Here is a 17,070-nt window from a genome sequence, read left to right as displayed (position 1 = left end):
CCCACCCCTCCACCCTCCTATTATTTGTCTCTAGATACTTAGGGTTCTCTAGGCAAAAAAAATAAATGTGACGTCAAATTTGGCAACGATCCCACGTAACGACAGACAAAAGGAATAATTGAACAATAGGCCCAGAAGCAGGACGATATCATCATCTTTGATAGTTTCGACACTCTGCAAAGGCGTTTTTCTTCCTGTTCAGGCTATATAACAAGCATACTATACATCATTGATGCCGGGCCTTATGAATTTACATGCAGGAATGTATCTATTACACTTGATTGAGAATGCGATAAGTAAGCCGGGGTCAATTGCCCTGAATGAAGTGGGTGGATAACCGCGTGCTGGGCGCGTGAGTTAAAAAGGAAGGACATTTTACGCCCGCACAGCTTGAGTGGCGAGTTTTGTTCCAAGTTCTTCTCCTCCGGCTGGCGATTGGCAAATAGCTCCAGGTTGATTGAAGAAAAGTGGTCGGCTGCTGTGTCTATTTGCCGATCTTGCTGATGGCGAAAGATAGGTTTGAGGTTTGAACCAATCGTTTCCTTCATTGGCTGTCAGACACGCCGAGCGACAGATGAAACACGAATCGAAGAATCCGTGCGTCGAATCTGACTGTCCCAGATGTAATGTTGAAAAAAAAAAACACCCCAGCAATTGTTATGGACCCCTTTTGTGAGTATAGGTTCCAGCCTGATACACTTACAACAACCGATTGTCAAATGAAAGTACGCGCTTCTGGATGTTGCACTGTCGGTGAATTACTGTATGTCTCATCAAACAGCTTCGTTATCGCCAACATTACAGCTGACCCATTAGGCCTACGTTTGTTTGTTTGTTTGTTTACTTGTTTGATTTTTGTATGAGAGTGTAGAGCTGATAGTGTTTTGGTGCTACAAGGTGATTGGGTAACATGCGGAATTGGTAATTGATCGATGGACAAGTTGATGGAACTAACACGGAATATAACACACATACAAAGGCATTACATATAAACCATACATACACACACTCGAATGATATGACCTTCTCTAGGTCGTTGATCTCATGGAAATCAGACACTGTACTTTAATGAAGAATGAACAACTTTTAGACTACTCATCCAGAAAGGAGAGTGGATGCAGTTGTAGCAAGGCCGGGGTTTGACATCCTGAGGATGACTGTGGCAACGGAGGAAAAAAAAAAAACTAATTAGCGGAGCAATTAAAGCAGTGGATAGAGGGCAATTCAGAGTCTAGTCATGATACGTGTATAGAAAATAAGATGGAAATAACAAGTAGGCGGCCTTGGAGGCAAGAGAAGACGGGTAAATAAAACATAATTAATGTGACTAGATGGAGAGGGTATTAGGCACAACAGCTGTTGGCACACTGGCGATAAACCGCTTTATACCCGAAGAACAGAGTGATATACTAGATACTAAGGAACCACGGCGTATTATTACTTCTAGTCAGCCAAACTCTTTAGCTGCTCGTAGCAAATGTTGTCCGGGACGTCTTTGATATTGTACTGTTGCTGTCGTTGTTGGTGTTTTTTTTTTTGCCTTGCTTAGGTTTATCTTTGTTGCCCCTTCGTCTTCTCCCTCCCTATACACGTATTCTCTTCCCTATTTTTTTAATGGCCTATAAAGCCAGACGAATTTGCAACGAGTTTAACGAACATCCTCGCTCTTCTCATTTTCTTTCTATTTTTACATCTTTCTAGACGCTTTCGCCGGAACAAACTTGTGATTTATTTCCCGTCGTGATCCGCGAAAACGATGGCCATAAAATCAGACCACGCCAGGACTGGAGTTCCAAGCACGTTCTTCATTATAAAGGGCATACAGCAGAAGACACCCCGATCGCCCCTTTTCTCTGAATGTATGGTATCGTCAAACAGCAAATCTCGAGGGTGTGTACATGCACCAGCGGAGCAACAGCTAAGTGCCGACGCCACGCTCGCTTAGGCGCGCGGATGAATATATAGCAACGCGCATCCGATTCGTCTTAATAGCAATCAGAATACTTGTTTCCTTTTTTTCTTTTCCAACAATCTTAACCTCCAAAGTTTCTTTAATTCAGGATAGGCGTTCATTGCAATATTTCTTTCTCTTCTTTTCTTTCGCTTATTTTATCTCTTTTCCCCCTCTCGTTGACCATATTCTGGTTAAGTGCTTATCAAACCAGGTCGGGAGAGGAATGAAAATGCACGGCTATCAAGAATGAGAAAAGACTAATCATGCATTTGGAAAGAGAGAAATAACGGTTTTATTGCCACTTGGCTTACTATTAGATAATTTACTTTCCAGTTCGTCTAACATCGCTACGGCTAAATTCATTGGTCTACTATCAATTTCGACAAATGCCCGTTTAGCGGTGAGTTGGCTCAATCGGTAGCGCGTCTGCCTCCGACCCAAGCAACCCGGGTTCGAACCCGAGTCTGGACTGAGCAATGTTGTGTGTAATCATACCGTCCCCGCAAGCAAGAGGCAAAACACTCTGTCCCTCGGATAGGACATAAAATGGAGGCCCCGTGTGTCAGAGAATCACAACTCATGCACGTAAAAGATCCCGCTTCATTCATTCATCACGAGCAGGGTGTTTAACCAGGTGAAGTGGTCCCGCCTCACATCCAACTGGACCCCATGAAAGACTAGCTTAACATAGCTGAATATGGGCTATTCAGCCATCTTCTCAGATGGAAAAAATGAACAAACAAACAAACAAACAAAAGCCCAGTTCGTCTAAATTCCATAATAGTCAGCTATTCATCTTTTCGTCCAAGGGCATTTTGGCTAATTACTGCTTGGTCCGCTGCCCGATTGGTCTATATTTCAGTATAGGTCTAACAGGCAATTAGTCTCCTGCCATTTCATCTAATTTCCAATTAGTCTACAATCCAATTAGCATTTTCGTCTAAACACCGTTTTGGGTCGTCACCTTCTCAACTAATTGTAATTATTTCCAACAGGGCTTACATTTATGTATACTCTCGTTTCGTCGACAACATGCAAATAATACATCATATCTATAATACGGACTTTGCTGCCGTTGAAGTGACTTTTCTGTGTGGTATTACCAAATAAATTGTGATTTCATCTGTCTATTAGTTCCTGCATGTGCAATTTGCGTATTCTCCGCATGAGATGTGGCTCATATGTTAGACTTCCGTGCCCACATACCTGGTTTGTGGAAAGTTTTAAGCGCAATTGATTTGATTAAAGAAAAAAGACATTCTTTCTCCGGACACCAAAGTTTAGTGTCATAAAATCAATAGATGTCCTAACATGGGGCTATAAAATATAGTCACTCTGTGCATTCTTTTAACTTTCTCTTTGTTTAGCTGAAGAGCGAAGTTCACTATAAAATCAAGTCGGCGTCAATATCAGATAATTTTCATCCCCAGTGATGTGTCATGTGTAGATTAGGTTCATTTTACAGTGTCAGGCGCTATGACGAGGGTAGAAAGCAAAATTACGCAAGGGGGTATAGGATGACATACACATTCCTCCCTGATTCATTTGATTATCATAGACATGAAGATACAATGTCTCATCAGGGAGGTGGAAACAACGCCTCTCTCCAACCTCCTCGATGGATGTATATCTCTTATATGTATTATAAAGTTGTACAGCAATCATACTCCTGAAAAAGGCTATGAAAATACAAAAATAACTTATAAGCAGCTATTGTCTAAATTCCTGTTTTGAAATCAATCTATAAGATTGTGGTGAGGGACCAGTCAAAAATCAGATTGAGACAAACAAACAAAATTACTTTTAAATCTTTTGTATGGAGATATCTAATCTAATTTTGGCTTGGTACTTCATCGCAATCCGAATAATTTAGAGGGTAGCCGTGAGTTTCGAGATGATTATTCTCCCCATCACTTGCACTCCACATGTTGATCTCAAGACGACCCATATTGGAAAAACACAACCTCCAAATTTCTGAAGTCCACTGGGTAAACATTAAATAGTTAGACAACGTGAACATTGGACGAAATGGACATTATACTATAGGTATTTAGACCAACTGGGCATTAGACCAAGTGGTAGATCAACTGGTTAACAGTATAGTTGATAAATAGCCTAACTGGTTATTAGACAATGTTAGACAATATGATAACTTGTCGAAGTGGAGATACATAGCCTTATTGGGTGGATCCCAAGTGCGAATAAGATGGAATGGCAATTAGACAAAGTGGATATTAGACGAATGGGATTGAGACGAATCAAATATTAGACGAACAGGTGATTGGACAATAGGGCATAAAGACCAAATGGCAATAGATTTGAGACTAAGTGACAGTTTGATTATAATATTATGCTTACTTGACGAAATGGTTGTAGACGAAACAGGATTAGACCATGTCGTTTGACGTGGTTGAGACCAAATGGGTATTAAACGAAGTGGGAGTAGACCTGGGCCCTGTTGCATAAAACCCTTACCGCTGGACTTACCGCTCCTTTCTAGCGGTAAGTCTTCAAATTAGCGGTAAAGTTTATAATCCTTGATGCTAATTGGCTGTGACGCCTAATTTTGATGGTAGTTACCATTGAAATTCAACGGTAAGTTTTATGCAACGGGCCCCAGGTGATAGATCCCCAAAATAGAGGAGCGGGGAATTGAGAAGTAAGACAGCCCCTCCCCTCCCCGACACACTTTCCGTTTAAATGAAAGTGTGTCGAGTCATCGTCATCATACAAGTACACAGAAAACTCTGAACAAAATGTGAGGTCCAATCATCTGAGAAGGCAAAACTGTTTCATCAGTTGCAATATACGATGAAAATAGTGTGTAAATTCATTATACGGAAGACTTTCTTTCTCTCTCGCCTACTCTCAACGGCTTTGTAATCTGTAATGATCAATAAGGCATCACGCCGCTGTGACGACACTGACGCGACAGATTGCGTATTCACACAATAGAGAATCATAAGGATAATGATATGAATAGATAATTATCAAGCCTGTAAATTACAGCTTATCAGGTGGCATAGTAATGATTGACGTATACCATTCAGAGAAACTGCGTAACACGCGACACCCGGGAGCAGATTCGAGTCCTATATTAATAATTGCTATAGATGTGTGGGGATGATAACGACATGAAGGTATTGACGTCTAGTCATTATACATCCCCGCAATGTTGTTTGAGCTGTCACTACAAGATCTGAGTACAGAACACATCCTTACATCCTCACACCCAACCCTACCCCCTCACACACACACACACACACACACACACACACACACACAAACACTTACACAAAATGCTTCGCAGGCTTTGGTGTAAAAAAAAAAGAAGAAAACAAGCAAATCTAATATTTCACTTAGAATTGCATGGACACTTTATCGCTATATTTTCTATGTGAATTTAACCGGAAATACAGAAGTACTAGTCATAGCAACCTGTCGTTCTAAGTATTGCATGACACGAAACCAGTTATGTACCTCCACTACCAGATAATACATTAGTCAGTCAGATTTGTACTGGAAATACATAACTTAATTATTATGCATGACAAATTTGTACTCACATTCTTCGAACTTTTGACGCAATAAGAGCAGTATGAATAAATGAATGAATGAATAAATAATAATAAATAGATAAATGAATAAATAAGTAAATGAATAAATAAACAAATTTGCGAGCATATTATATACGTCAAATTAATTTGCAAGCCCTGGCCACATTTCATTTAATGCTCCTTAATTCTGTTGTATATACCTCCATTTATGCTTATTTCCCTATTATACCATGTTTGCACAGACAAATAAATCTGAAGAAGACATTAATATCGAAAGCTTATCCTCACAAATTAATTGGTCTCCTTGGGGTATCTGCTTGCATCAAACTTATAACATCGTTAACTTTCCCATTCCTCATTATGTTTACCAAAACTTGTATCAAACATTTTTGGGGGGCATTGTTACGGGTGTGTTTGCGCGTATTTCCGCAATGTCATATATAACCATGATAACAATTCTACGGATTGAATGCCAAAGATCTAGACAAAATATGATCGAACATACATTTTTTTAAATATATTATACACGATCACCGGATGTATATCTGAAATTGCTACACGAGTGGAAATATCTCCCTTTTGTCAAACAAACAGACAATTTTCAGTATCAGCGTAACACTGCCCTCACACCCAACGTAATCTGTGCCACGACGTCGGTTTTTAAAACTTGACCGAAACGCACGATGGCGCCAGAGCTTCCGAACATTCTACTGGATGTTCTCTCACAACGTGAAGGATAAACACAACAACAACAGCATCGACATCTTGAGCTGTCTGGTTCGCACCACATACCCAACATCTCCTTCTTCCTTTCATTCGTTTGATTTTTTGTTGTCATTTTTTCCCCCTTCGGTGGTGGTTTAGGTGTTACCAAGTCATTATCGTCAGCGCGGTAGGGTTGGGTTCCGCGTTTTTAATCACAGAACCGGGTGTGAATGCAAGTGAGACCGATTAAATAATCCATGAAACCGTGCAGTCTCGGCTAACGCCGCAGCCAGCCAACGACTATACACATTCCACCACTCTCGCCAAAGTGCCGGCTCCTCGGCAAAAATTGGGTAAAGAGAGAAAAAAGAAAGAAAGAAAGAAAGAAAAGGCGATGGAGAAGGTGAAGAAAAGAACAGAAACACTTGCAGCAGCGTGGGACAACTGATACGGTACGGTCTCGAAGGAAATCATGACTATTTACGGTGATAACATCTTTGATTACGTGAGCAAAATGTCACTGTACTCATTCGAGCTGGGTTGCGAAAGGAGGCGGCTCTTAACAGCTTGCCTTGATGCGAATGAGGCAAGCAATATAGCATGGATCATTCGTCCGTCCAGTCATACCCGGTCATGAGATGGTACGTTATATATTGGTTGTTATTAATGAGACTTTTGAACGCATTAACGTGCTATAATTATACTCATCCCAATATAACCAGGATGATACTGCAAACAAAACAGAAATGAAACAGCAAATTAGGGTTTTTTTCCTCTCTACATTCTTTATATAAAATTGCATATTGTGCATAATTGAGTGTGCGTATGTGTGCGTGTGTTCATGTATGTGTGCTCGCCCGTCCTGGCTGGCAGCACTACTTTACATCAAGGCAAGATCTGAATTTTTTTTTTTTCCGCATCTTGTCTTATTCTTCGATACTGCATGTGAACTAGTGCTTAGTTTTCATTTAAAGGAGACCTTCCGCAAGCTTTTTGTGTCGTTCACTGACGTAACCATGCTGGTGACGTAGCTACAATGCTTATCATAAGGCTGTAAAGAAGAATGATCGCAAAGTGAGCCAGGACGGTCGTACTGGTGAGAGATTTGATTCGTTGAACTCACCATGAAATGTCAGTTACGGGTAACACGACAGGGTAACGGAATAATTAGGGGGTTTGTTAGGTTCAGATATATCGTCGGAGACAGGCCGCATTCAGAATGTGTTTATGGAATTATCACGTGCTCAAGGTTTCAAATCAAGCCGGGGCCTTTTTAGCTTCTTCTTCTTCTTCTTCTTCTTAGCACAATTAAGGATATGCTTTCATACGTTAAAACTTCTTGTTGTCTTGTTCCACTTTTGTTGTGCTTCGCATTTTTTTTTTTCACTGTGTAGTCTGCGGTATTCGTTGTAAGTTGCAAGTTGCGTAAGTTATATTAATATGTGGCGTCGTTTGTGCGTGTATGGACAGGCGCAATAATGGGTGCATGTGGTGAAGCATGCATCTGTGTCATATGTGTGGTGTATGGTGTGTGTGTGTGTGTGTGTGTGTGTGTGTGTGTGTGTGTGTGTGTGTGTGACGGAGAGTTTGCATGTGTATTTAAGCGAGTTGGCGGGTCGCGTATGAAGCCATGAATCATGTCGGCTAAAAATAACGGTGAACGTGAGCGCATTTTGACAGGCGCGAGGAGATACACATCTAATCATTTCCCAAACTTGCCCAAATAAACTGTCAGGAATAACTGACGCTGCTGGCAAGTAGAAGAAAGTTCGTCCCTCAACCGCCCCTAAAACAATATTCAATGATTTAATGTGTGCGTGTGTGTGTGTGTGTGTGTCCCCTTGCTGTATCTTCTCTCTCCCCCCCCCCCCCTCTCTCTCTCTCTCTCTCTCTTTCTCTAATGTATATATATATATATACAATTTGTATATATATATATATATATATATATATATATATATATCGATGTTTATAACGATAGCATATTATTCAGTTATTGCCTATGTTTCTCAGCTGGAATAGACAAATTATACAAACAAAAGCGTAATATTTATATGACAGAAAAGGAGATCGACTTGACTTGAACTCAGAATAACTTAAAGGGTCTATGCACTGCAAATGAATGCTGACTTGATTCATGATACCTGATCATCACTTTTGCGACCAAAAGAATATCTAAATACCTGCCATATAATTCTTATTTCATAAAAATTTGTCCACTACTATTCTACAGATTTCTTGGATGCGCTCACAAAACAACAACTTCCACGGGCTCTGCTTCTATAGCTTCTATAGCTTCTATAGCCCTGTTTTAACAGACCTTACCATGACAACATCGCGACAATGTCCGGAAAATAAAATTCCTCGCCTCTGGCAATAAAACCGCAAGAGAGAGCTAGAGGTACCTTTTTAACAGACACACACCGAAAAACTTCTCCGGGTAGTTTTCTACTAAGGGGGCGTGTCCACTGATGCAACTACCCCGCCCACCGGCCAATCACTATTCAGTGGTCACAATGGTCGTATCGATGCACGTGATCGGCGCGCAGTGTGTCAATCATTTTTCTATCTGCAATGTTGCACATGCATATTCAATGTATCAAATGAATTTTACCGCAGTTGCGTTCTAACAGAAGGGTTATCTGGGTAATTTCAGGGTAATGTCTGGGTAATGTCGCGGTAATTACCCTAGCTTGGTTAGAATTTGACAAAAAATTATCGCGACAACATAGGAGAAACATTATGCGGGGACCGTTTTAACAGGCAGGGCTTGAAAAAAAAGTAACCTGGACGTTACCCCGGATGTTGTCGCGGTAACAAGGCTCTGTTAAAGATAGCCAATCCCTTTTGCATGCACATTTTTGAAAAATTGGTGAGAACACTTAGGTATTGAAGAAAACACTATTTGGAAACCCCCTGTAAATGTTGAACTGAAGAGGGTCTTTATTTGTTTAGTTAAATTGACCTTTAAGATTTGAATAATTTTTCCGTACTACGCAAAAATTACTAATCTAAATACTAGTCTAGTTTTACAGACCTGTGTGATGCATTTAGTTGTACATGTAGTTCATGTATGTGGTGTGTTGTTATTTGCTATTGATAACAAAGTAAGAGAAGCTAGTGAATTCTTCTTTTCTGACAGCTTTAAAGGACAAGTCCACCTTCATATACATAAGGATTGAGAGAATGCAGCAATATTAGTAGAACACATCAGTGAAAGTTTGAGGAAAATAGGACAATCCGTTCAAAAGTTACGAATATTTCACAAAATTTTACTTTCGGAATAAAGTGCACATTTCTTCGACTTGCTACTGACGTATGTTAAGGGTAATATTATTCCCCCTGTCTTCTGAAAGAGAGAAGTCGAGTGTTCTTTTGTTATGCGAGAAAAATGGAAATATGTTGAATTTTCTTTATTCTTTCTTTATATCGTTGTACTCATGTGACATCACAAGCTATAGTAGTCTTTTCATCCAGCCGTGACTGAACAGAAACTTCAAATATTCATAACTTTTGAACGGATTGTCCGATTTTGCTCAAACTCTCACTGATGTGTTCTACTAATATTGCTGCATTCACTCAACCCACATGTCTATGAAGGTGAACTTGTCCTTTAACATGCATATCTGTTGTGCGAAGTATAAGCATCATATTACAACCACATGAGGATTAACGTATGCAGCTGCGCCTAGTACACAGAATACGTTACGGTGAGCGTTTGGTGCATTATATGAATTTTAACAGCTAACAACCTTCAAATATCACAGAAATGTTATAGATTTACAGTAGTCTTGTCATTCTGGTGGAATATGTCATGTTCTGTGCTATTTGAGAAGGAATGCAAAAGGGAAGGGCCATCTTTAAGATCTCACTGTTAAAGATAATAAAAAGTTTTGGTACCTCAAAAGTTTCCCTGAATTTCCTTGTCTTGGTTTGTGTTTCACGTTAAAGTACGTTGTCTGTGAGAGTTACTCGCCCCAAAGTGCTCTCATGTCTTAGTAATCATGCAATAATGGTTTCGTACCAGAGCCGTCGCCGTACTGCGTCGATAAATATTGTACGAAACCACTGTCTGCGACCAGCAGCGTGCAGCCCATTGTACGCATAGCTAACTGCGACCAGCAGACCCATGCGCATAGCGAAATGGGGCTTCGCATTGTAGCATTCAGGATCATGACAGAATTAGTATCGCGGGTAAATGGCAACTTCAAATCCAAAAATTTCTTCGATTTGAAGACTTACCAATTAAGTTGAAGTATTGAAAACAGGCTTCGAACAACGTTTGGTTCTGCCAATAGTCCCTTTCTTTTCGAATTGATGACTGAATGTGACTCGGTCGAGAGGACCTTGGGAGAGCTACTACACTGACTACTACGGCCAGCGCATGCGCACACAAACATCTTATCCGTTGATGGATTTGAAATTTGTGCGCATGTGATGTGTTCGCATGCACTGGCTGTAGTATTCAGTGTATGGTAGCTCTCCCAAGGTCCTCTCGACCGAGTCACATTCAGTCATCAATTCGAACAGAAAGGGACTATAGGCAGAACCAAACGTTGCCCGAAGCCTGTTTTCAATACTTCGCCTTAATTGGTAAGTCTTCAAATTGAAGAATTTTTGGGATTTTAAGTTGACATTTATCCTGCGATACTAAATCTGTCATGATCCTGAATGCTACAATGCGAAGCCCGATTACGCTATGCGTATGGGACTGCTGGTCGCTACGCATATGGGGCTGCTGGTCGCAGTTAATTGCATGATTACTAAGACATGAGGACACTTTGGGGTAAGTAAGTCTCACAGTGTTAGTTATATGAAAGGTACTTTAACCTGAAAGACAAACTAAGGCAAGGAAATTCAAGGAAACTTTTGAGGTACCAAAACTTTTTATTATCTTTAAATATGCATCAAACAGATAACACTGCCTGGTGGAACATACTTTATGATGTCCACTTGTGATTGAGAACTCAGCGACATTATCCCTTCCAAGAAACCACATAAAGCAGAGAACGATATGTTTTGCTGCAACAACGCAGGGTGCAGTACGCAGTACCAATAAACAAACAGAAAAAAAAAGACAAACAAACAGCCGCTTTGGAGACTACAAGACACACCTGGGACAATGAAATGTGGTTACAAACACGAGAATGACGATCGAGAGAGAGAAAAAAAAACAGACAGCGAGGGGAAGAGGGAAAGCAAGCGACACGAGAATAAATCTGTATAACAACTGAATCCCCTTCCTCCCCGACCACCCCTATCCCGCTCTATTGTCACTCTGCCGTGGCAAAGTACGTCGAACTTGACCCTAGCATATTGCAACTAAATTCATTCCATCAGACACACACGGCTTCATATGTGCTTTTAACCCAGCGCTGTTACTTCTCTCTCTTTTGGGTCGATGTTATGGGTATCAACGTTGCAACTCTTCCCTAAAAAAAAAAAAAAAATTCATTGCCAAGCTATAGCTTTGGAACGCGTAGCAGTTGTCTCCAATCATTTGTTTGCCCAGATCCCACCCCCACCACCGCCCGGAAAAAAAAAAAAAGTTAAGCCAAATCTTGCATTTTGTAAAAGAAAAAAAAAGACACACAAGTGAACGACATGCGTAAAATCTTCCTCCTAACAAACCGGCGCCGTTTCTCTTTCCAATCGTAATGAGAGACAAGAGCGGGGAGACTGGAGGAAATAAGTCACCGTACATCACGGTCATAGAATACACACGAAAAACTCTCGCATTAGAAGACAGGCTTGGTTAAAGCCTCCATTGGCGTTCCTTCACTTACCACGCTTTCACGATCGTCTATGCACGTCTTCTTACAGAGATGGAGTAGAAAAAAAAAAGGGCGCGGTTTCGACGACCACCCTCTGGCCACCAGATGACAGCACTCCCGACGTCCCTCTTAACGCTGTCTGTTTGTTTGTTTTTTGTTTGTTTTTTTTTCCACGCCGAGAAACCAACGGGGGTCGTGATACGAAGCCTGTTGACGAGCGCAGTTGGTTGTTGGGGCGTGGCGGTTTTCTCGTGGCGTGCACTAGGTGGAGGATGATTTATCAGCACACGGAAAGTTGGAGAATAATACTGCCGGTGTAACAAGCAGGTAGATTACAGCCTGTTTTGATGCATGTCATCTGGACGCGCGGGAAAAGTAGTCCGCTGCAACACCTGCATAGAGGATGTTTGAGAGAGGCGTGGTGGAGACAGAAAGAAGAACACAAATAATAAGATAAAGCCATTTCGTATGAGATGGAAGGATTAAGGCTTGGACAGAAATCCGCCTGAGCGAAAGTCTATTTACGCTCATGGAAAAGAGAGAAAGACACGAAAAAAAGACAATTTGTAAAAACAGGAAAACTGAAAGATTGAAAGGGATTCGGTGAGATGATCTCTAAAGTGGTCCGTGGAATACCCTTGCTATATCTTCGTCTTGTACACAGTCTTACTTTGAGGGAACGGCTGTGGGCATTCGTTGGTATTCAATGAAATATAATGGCCGATTGGTTACAAATGGAACAAACAACAATCTATTTCCATCGATTTGCGAGAGAAGTCGTCAAAAAAGAGGACGGGGAGGTGTGTGTTTTGAATATATAAAAAAAATATTATGACAAACTCTACAAAAGATGTGATAATAACGTAGGTCCGTTTGACAAGGGCATGCATACTTCAAATCCATGCTGATAAAATTCCGGCCAGAGGAGAAAAAAAAAATAAGAAGAAAAAATATAGCAGAGTGATCAAAGGAGAGAAAAAGAATAAACAACAAGAAGAAATCGATGGTGAAAATCTCTGCAAAGGAAATACCACACTTTTTTTTTTGCAAAGTCTTGATTATCAAAAATCCTCCACAAGCCTCTACTACGCACATTTTACGGCAATTTGTTGTCCTACCTCCTGAAAAATTCATCTCTAAAATCTACCGCATGGCTGTCATTCCGTGCAAAGTGGATTTCTTTCAAAGTTCGTTGCAATCTGTTTTGCTGTAATCCGTATGATATAATCTCTTTATGAAAGAGGTTAAAAAAATGAAGACAAAAGAAACGGTTGATCAACTAACCTACTTAGTAACAAGATGGGGGAAATACATACGCATACTGGTGAGGACGAAAACTATAGTATGACAATGCAAGGACCAACCCGCACACATGATCAATGCAGAAAGTTTTGTAACTTTCTTCGATTGTTCAGTAATGGCCTTTGCAACGACGTCCCTTTACGACGAGTTTTCCCGAATTTGATCCGAAGACCCGTATCAAGTTCGATATGAGTTCAATAGAAGAAGTCGATAAACTCTTTTACCCCCAAAACACACAGCCTAAAGGTGAAACGACCGCAAACGGAAGCGTTCCTAAACAACGTGAGAGAACAAAGCTGATAGCGAGCGAGATCGCTTCTTGAGAAGACCCCGGAAAGAAAAAAAAGATAGAGCCCTTTGTTGAGTGTGGAACGTATATCAGGTCATCTCAAATGACTGTTGGGTGAAAGGAATTCTATTCAACTCATATGCAAATGTCCCGCTCCATCGCTCCTCGTTCGAGCTTCCTTTTCACGAAAGCACTTAGCGCACGATGAGTGGAGGGGAAACTTTGATCCTCGGACATTCTCGGAGTCTCATGTAGAAGAGAGGGACTTCCAACCCCCCCCCCCTTCCTTCTCCTGTTTTTTTTTTCTTTTCCTCCAACCCTGGGAGAACCCTGGTATGTGTAATGTTGATAGGTGCGCTTTCCCCCTCTTTTCTTTCGTCAGCCTCCAAAAACTCAACAAAGCGACGCAGAACCGTCGCAGGGCGGCTGCCTGTGTCCCAGTAGGCTGGTAGGATTGATATTTTGACTGTCAAACTGTCTTATTAGGTGATCCGAGTATCCTCTCGGATCACCTTCTGTATCTGTACTGATTCTTTGTTTTCCTTCTTCTTCTTCTTCTTTATTTCTGGACAAAATTTGTGTATCGGTTAGCTCAGAAAGTCCTCTTCCTATTAATGTCAAAATTATACCATATATGTATCATGTCCCAAAGACGACGGGTCAAGTAAAATCGTAGTGATCAGTCGACCGTGACGTCACTATGACGTCATTATATGAAAACACATTTTCAATCATATCTCATTAATGGAATGGAATTTTTCAATGAAATTGACGTCACGTAAATTTCAATTCAAGGGAATTCTACTCATGTTTTAAGAATTCATCGCATCGTTAAAACGTGCGCGTACGCGCGTGTTGAAATATTTGTATGCTCCAATCAAGCTGAATTTTTTTTTGCATACGTTTCAGACCATTTGGAGCATTTTTTGAAAAATTGAAAAAATTGGACGGACGCGTACGCGCGCGCACATATACGCATGCACAGCTCATATGCATTAGAAATTTCCCGTTTTTTCACGTGAATCGGATGTCTGAAATATCAAGGAATATTTCTACCAAGTTTCAAGTCAATCTGACTCAATATGACGTCATACGGGCCCGTCAAAATTGAAATTCCGCGCGCGCGTCAATGGCGATATACAGTGCAACAATGCCAAAAAACCGCCAATTTTGAATCCGATTTTACTCGTCAGGATGGACGATGACCCCCCATTTTCTTTACATATTTTGAAAGCTAATGAGTTGTACATGTCATTCCATGGGTTGGCAATGCTGGAAAAATGATGAAAAGATATCAAATTTCTTAATAAAATAAAAAAGTAAATTTTCAAAATGACGTCATCAAGTTTCAAGTTCACTCGAGCGTATCGCACTAATCCTTTGCCAATTTTCACCCAGATTTCAGTATGATGTAGCTTATTAAATATTCTTTTATTACTGTGAAAACAACATTTTGATTGGATGACGGCATCACCTCGTAAAAATGGATTGAAAGTAATCTTATCAAATTTGACCAGTTTACGTGTTATCTCTATGGGAGTGCAGTTTTTTTCTGGAAATGAAAATTGACATGACTATCTTTATCGAGCACTAGCTCCCTTATGCTTCGGTGAATTTCTACCAGATTTTAATATGTTGTAGCTGAGACTTTGGGCTATTGAATGTATGCCCTTATTTTTTCATTTGATGTCGGGATAACGTCGCAAAACTTGGTTGAAATTAAAGCTTATCTTCGATATATTGAGATATTCCTTTCTTTTTGCAACTTTCTTTGCAATAACTAAAGAAAAACAAGCTCTATCCGCCCAATATTTTGCACATGTTTAGTTCATGTCACGTACATTATTTCATAAAATAACAACTACTTGATCAGACACCATGTTGGGTATGTAAATTAGGGTCAAAAGTCATAAATGTTTTATCTTGTATCTTGGTGAATACATGTCCTATCTTTTCCATATTTTGCACACGCAAAGACCACGTTACAAGAATCATTTAACAAAATAACCACTTTTTGCTCAGATGCCATCTTGTGTGTGCAAATAGGGGTCAAAGGTCATATGTACTTTTTTCTCTATCTTCGTTATGACGTGTTATCTCTATGGGAGGGAATTTTTCTGGATGTGAAAATTGACATGGTTGTCTTTATCGAGAACTAGCTCACTTACCCTTCAGTGAATTTCTCCCAGATTTTAATATGTTGTAGCTGAGAGTTTGGGCTATCGTAATTTTGCAATTCATTTTTTCATACAACGTCGGCATCATGTCAAAAAACTTGGTTGAAATTAAAGCTTATCTTCGATGTTTTGTGATATTTTTTTTCTGAAACTTTCTTTGCAATAACTCAAGAAAAACAGCCTTTATCACCCCCATATTTTGCACATGTTTAGTTCATGTCACGTACATTATTTCATAAAATAACAACTACTTGATCGGACACCATCTTGGGTAGGTAAATCAGGGTCGAAGGTCACAAATTGTTCATCCTGTATCTTGGTGAATACATGTCCTGTCTTTCCCATATTTTGCACACGCAAAGGGCATGTTACAATAATCACTTCACTAAATAACCACTTTTTGCTCAAATGCCATCTTGGGTGTGCAAAGTGGGGTCAAAGGTCAAATATACTTCATTCTGTATCTTCGTTAGTGGATACGGAATTCGGTACCAAAGATGGCAAGTCTGACTTCCTTTTCTAAATGAGAATCCAAACATCACACGGCCAATGTCTCCTCGACACAAATGAAACCGGTATGGTCATGCCTATTGGGATCAGGACTCAAATCATTGATTTTTGAAGAGATCGGATCACCTAATTTGTCAGTGTTGACAAATTCCGGTTCTAGTTATTTTATAGATTATGATATCATAATAAGCTCAGATGAAAGATGAAGGTAAGAAAAGCTGAAAGAAATGCAACCAAGTTGAAGATCCAGCACATAGTTATCACATTATAGAAATGACAAATTACACAGGCAGAAATCCTCATGTGTTGTAATCCATACAGTCGCAACATACCGTTACTAATGTTCTTTCCATATTTTCTGAAAAAAAAACACATTAACAACCGATGTTATATTGGATCGCCAAAAAAAAAAGAGACATTGATAAAAGAACAGATACCTTGCATAGTTGTCAGGTGTTCTGAATTGCGATCAAATATCAAACTAAAAATACACTCTCGCCTTATTACCCCACCTTCCCCCGCCCCCCATCCCCATCCCCAACAGCGGCATTTGGCATAAGCAACCTGCCTTTGACAAGTAAAAAAAAAAAACCAACAAATACACGAACAAAAATAAACAACAACATTATAGTCAGACAAATAGAATCTTCTGCAGCGCCGCGCCCCTAACCATGCCCGACGTCAACTCTTGTCTAAAATGTCACGTCATCCATCTGCACGTCTCATCCCGATCCTTTCTCCCGCGCCGTTGGCAGTATCCATCTCGAAACAGAAGAGAATGACCGAACGTTTCTTTGTCTCA

The 17,070-nt window shown here is 40.2% G+C and overlaps 1 protein-coding gene across 1 annotated transcript in view; it reads right to left on the bottom strand.

Annotated features, from left to right (window-relative positions):
• LOC139730137 (corticotropin-releasing factor receptor 2-like) overlaps positions 1-12,113 on the bottom strand; it is a 72,832-nt gene extending 60,719 nt beyond the window's left edge. Inside the window, exon 1 of the mRNA XM_071641038.1 lies at positions 12,003-12,113. The gene's annotated coding sequence lies outside the window, so the exon portion shown is untranslated. The remainder of the gene's footprint in view (positions 1-12,002) is intronic.
• Between the last annotated feature and the right edge of the window lie 4,957 nt (positions 12,114-17,070).

The sequence above is a fragment of the Diadema antillarum genome, unplaced genomic scaffold (genome assembly GCF_040938485.1).
Source record: "Diadema antillarum isolate AM-2024a unplaced genomic scaffold, OU_Dant_1.0 seq00000293_RagTag, whole genome shotgun sequence".
In the NCBI taxonomy this organism is placed as follows: Eukaryota; Metazoa; Echinodermata; class Echinoidea; order Diadematoida; family Diadematidae; genus Diadema; species Diadema antillarum.
The sequence above is the reverse complement of the archived record's forward strand: the minus strand, read 5'-3'. Positions and strand labels throughout refer to the sequence as shown.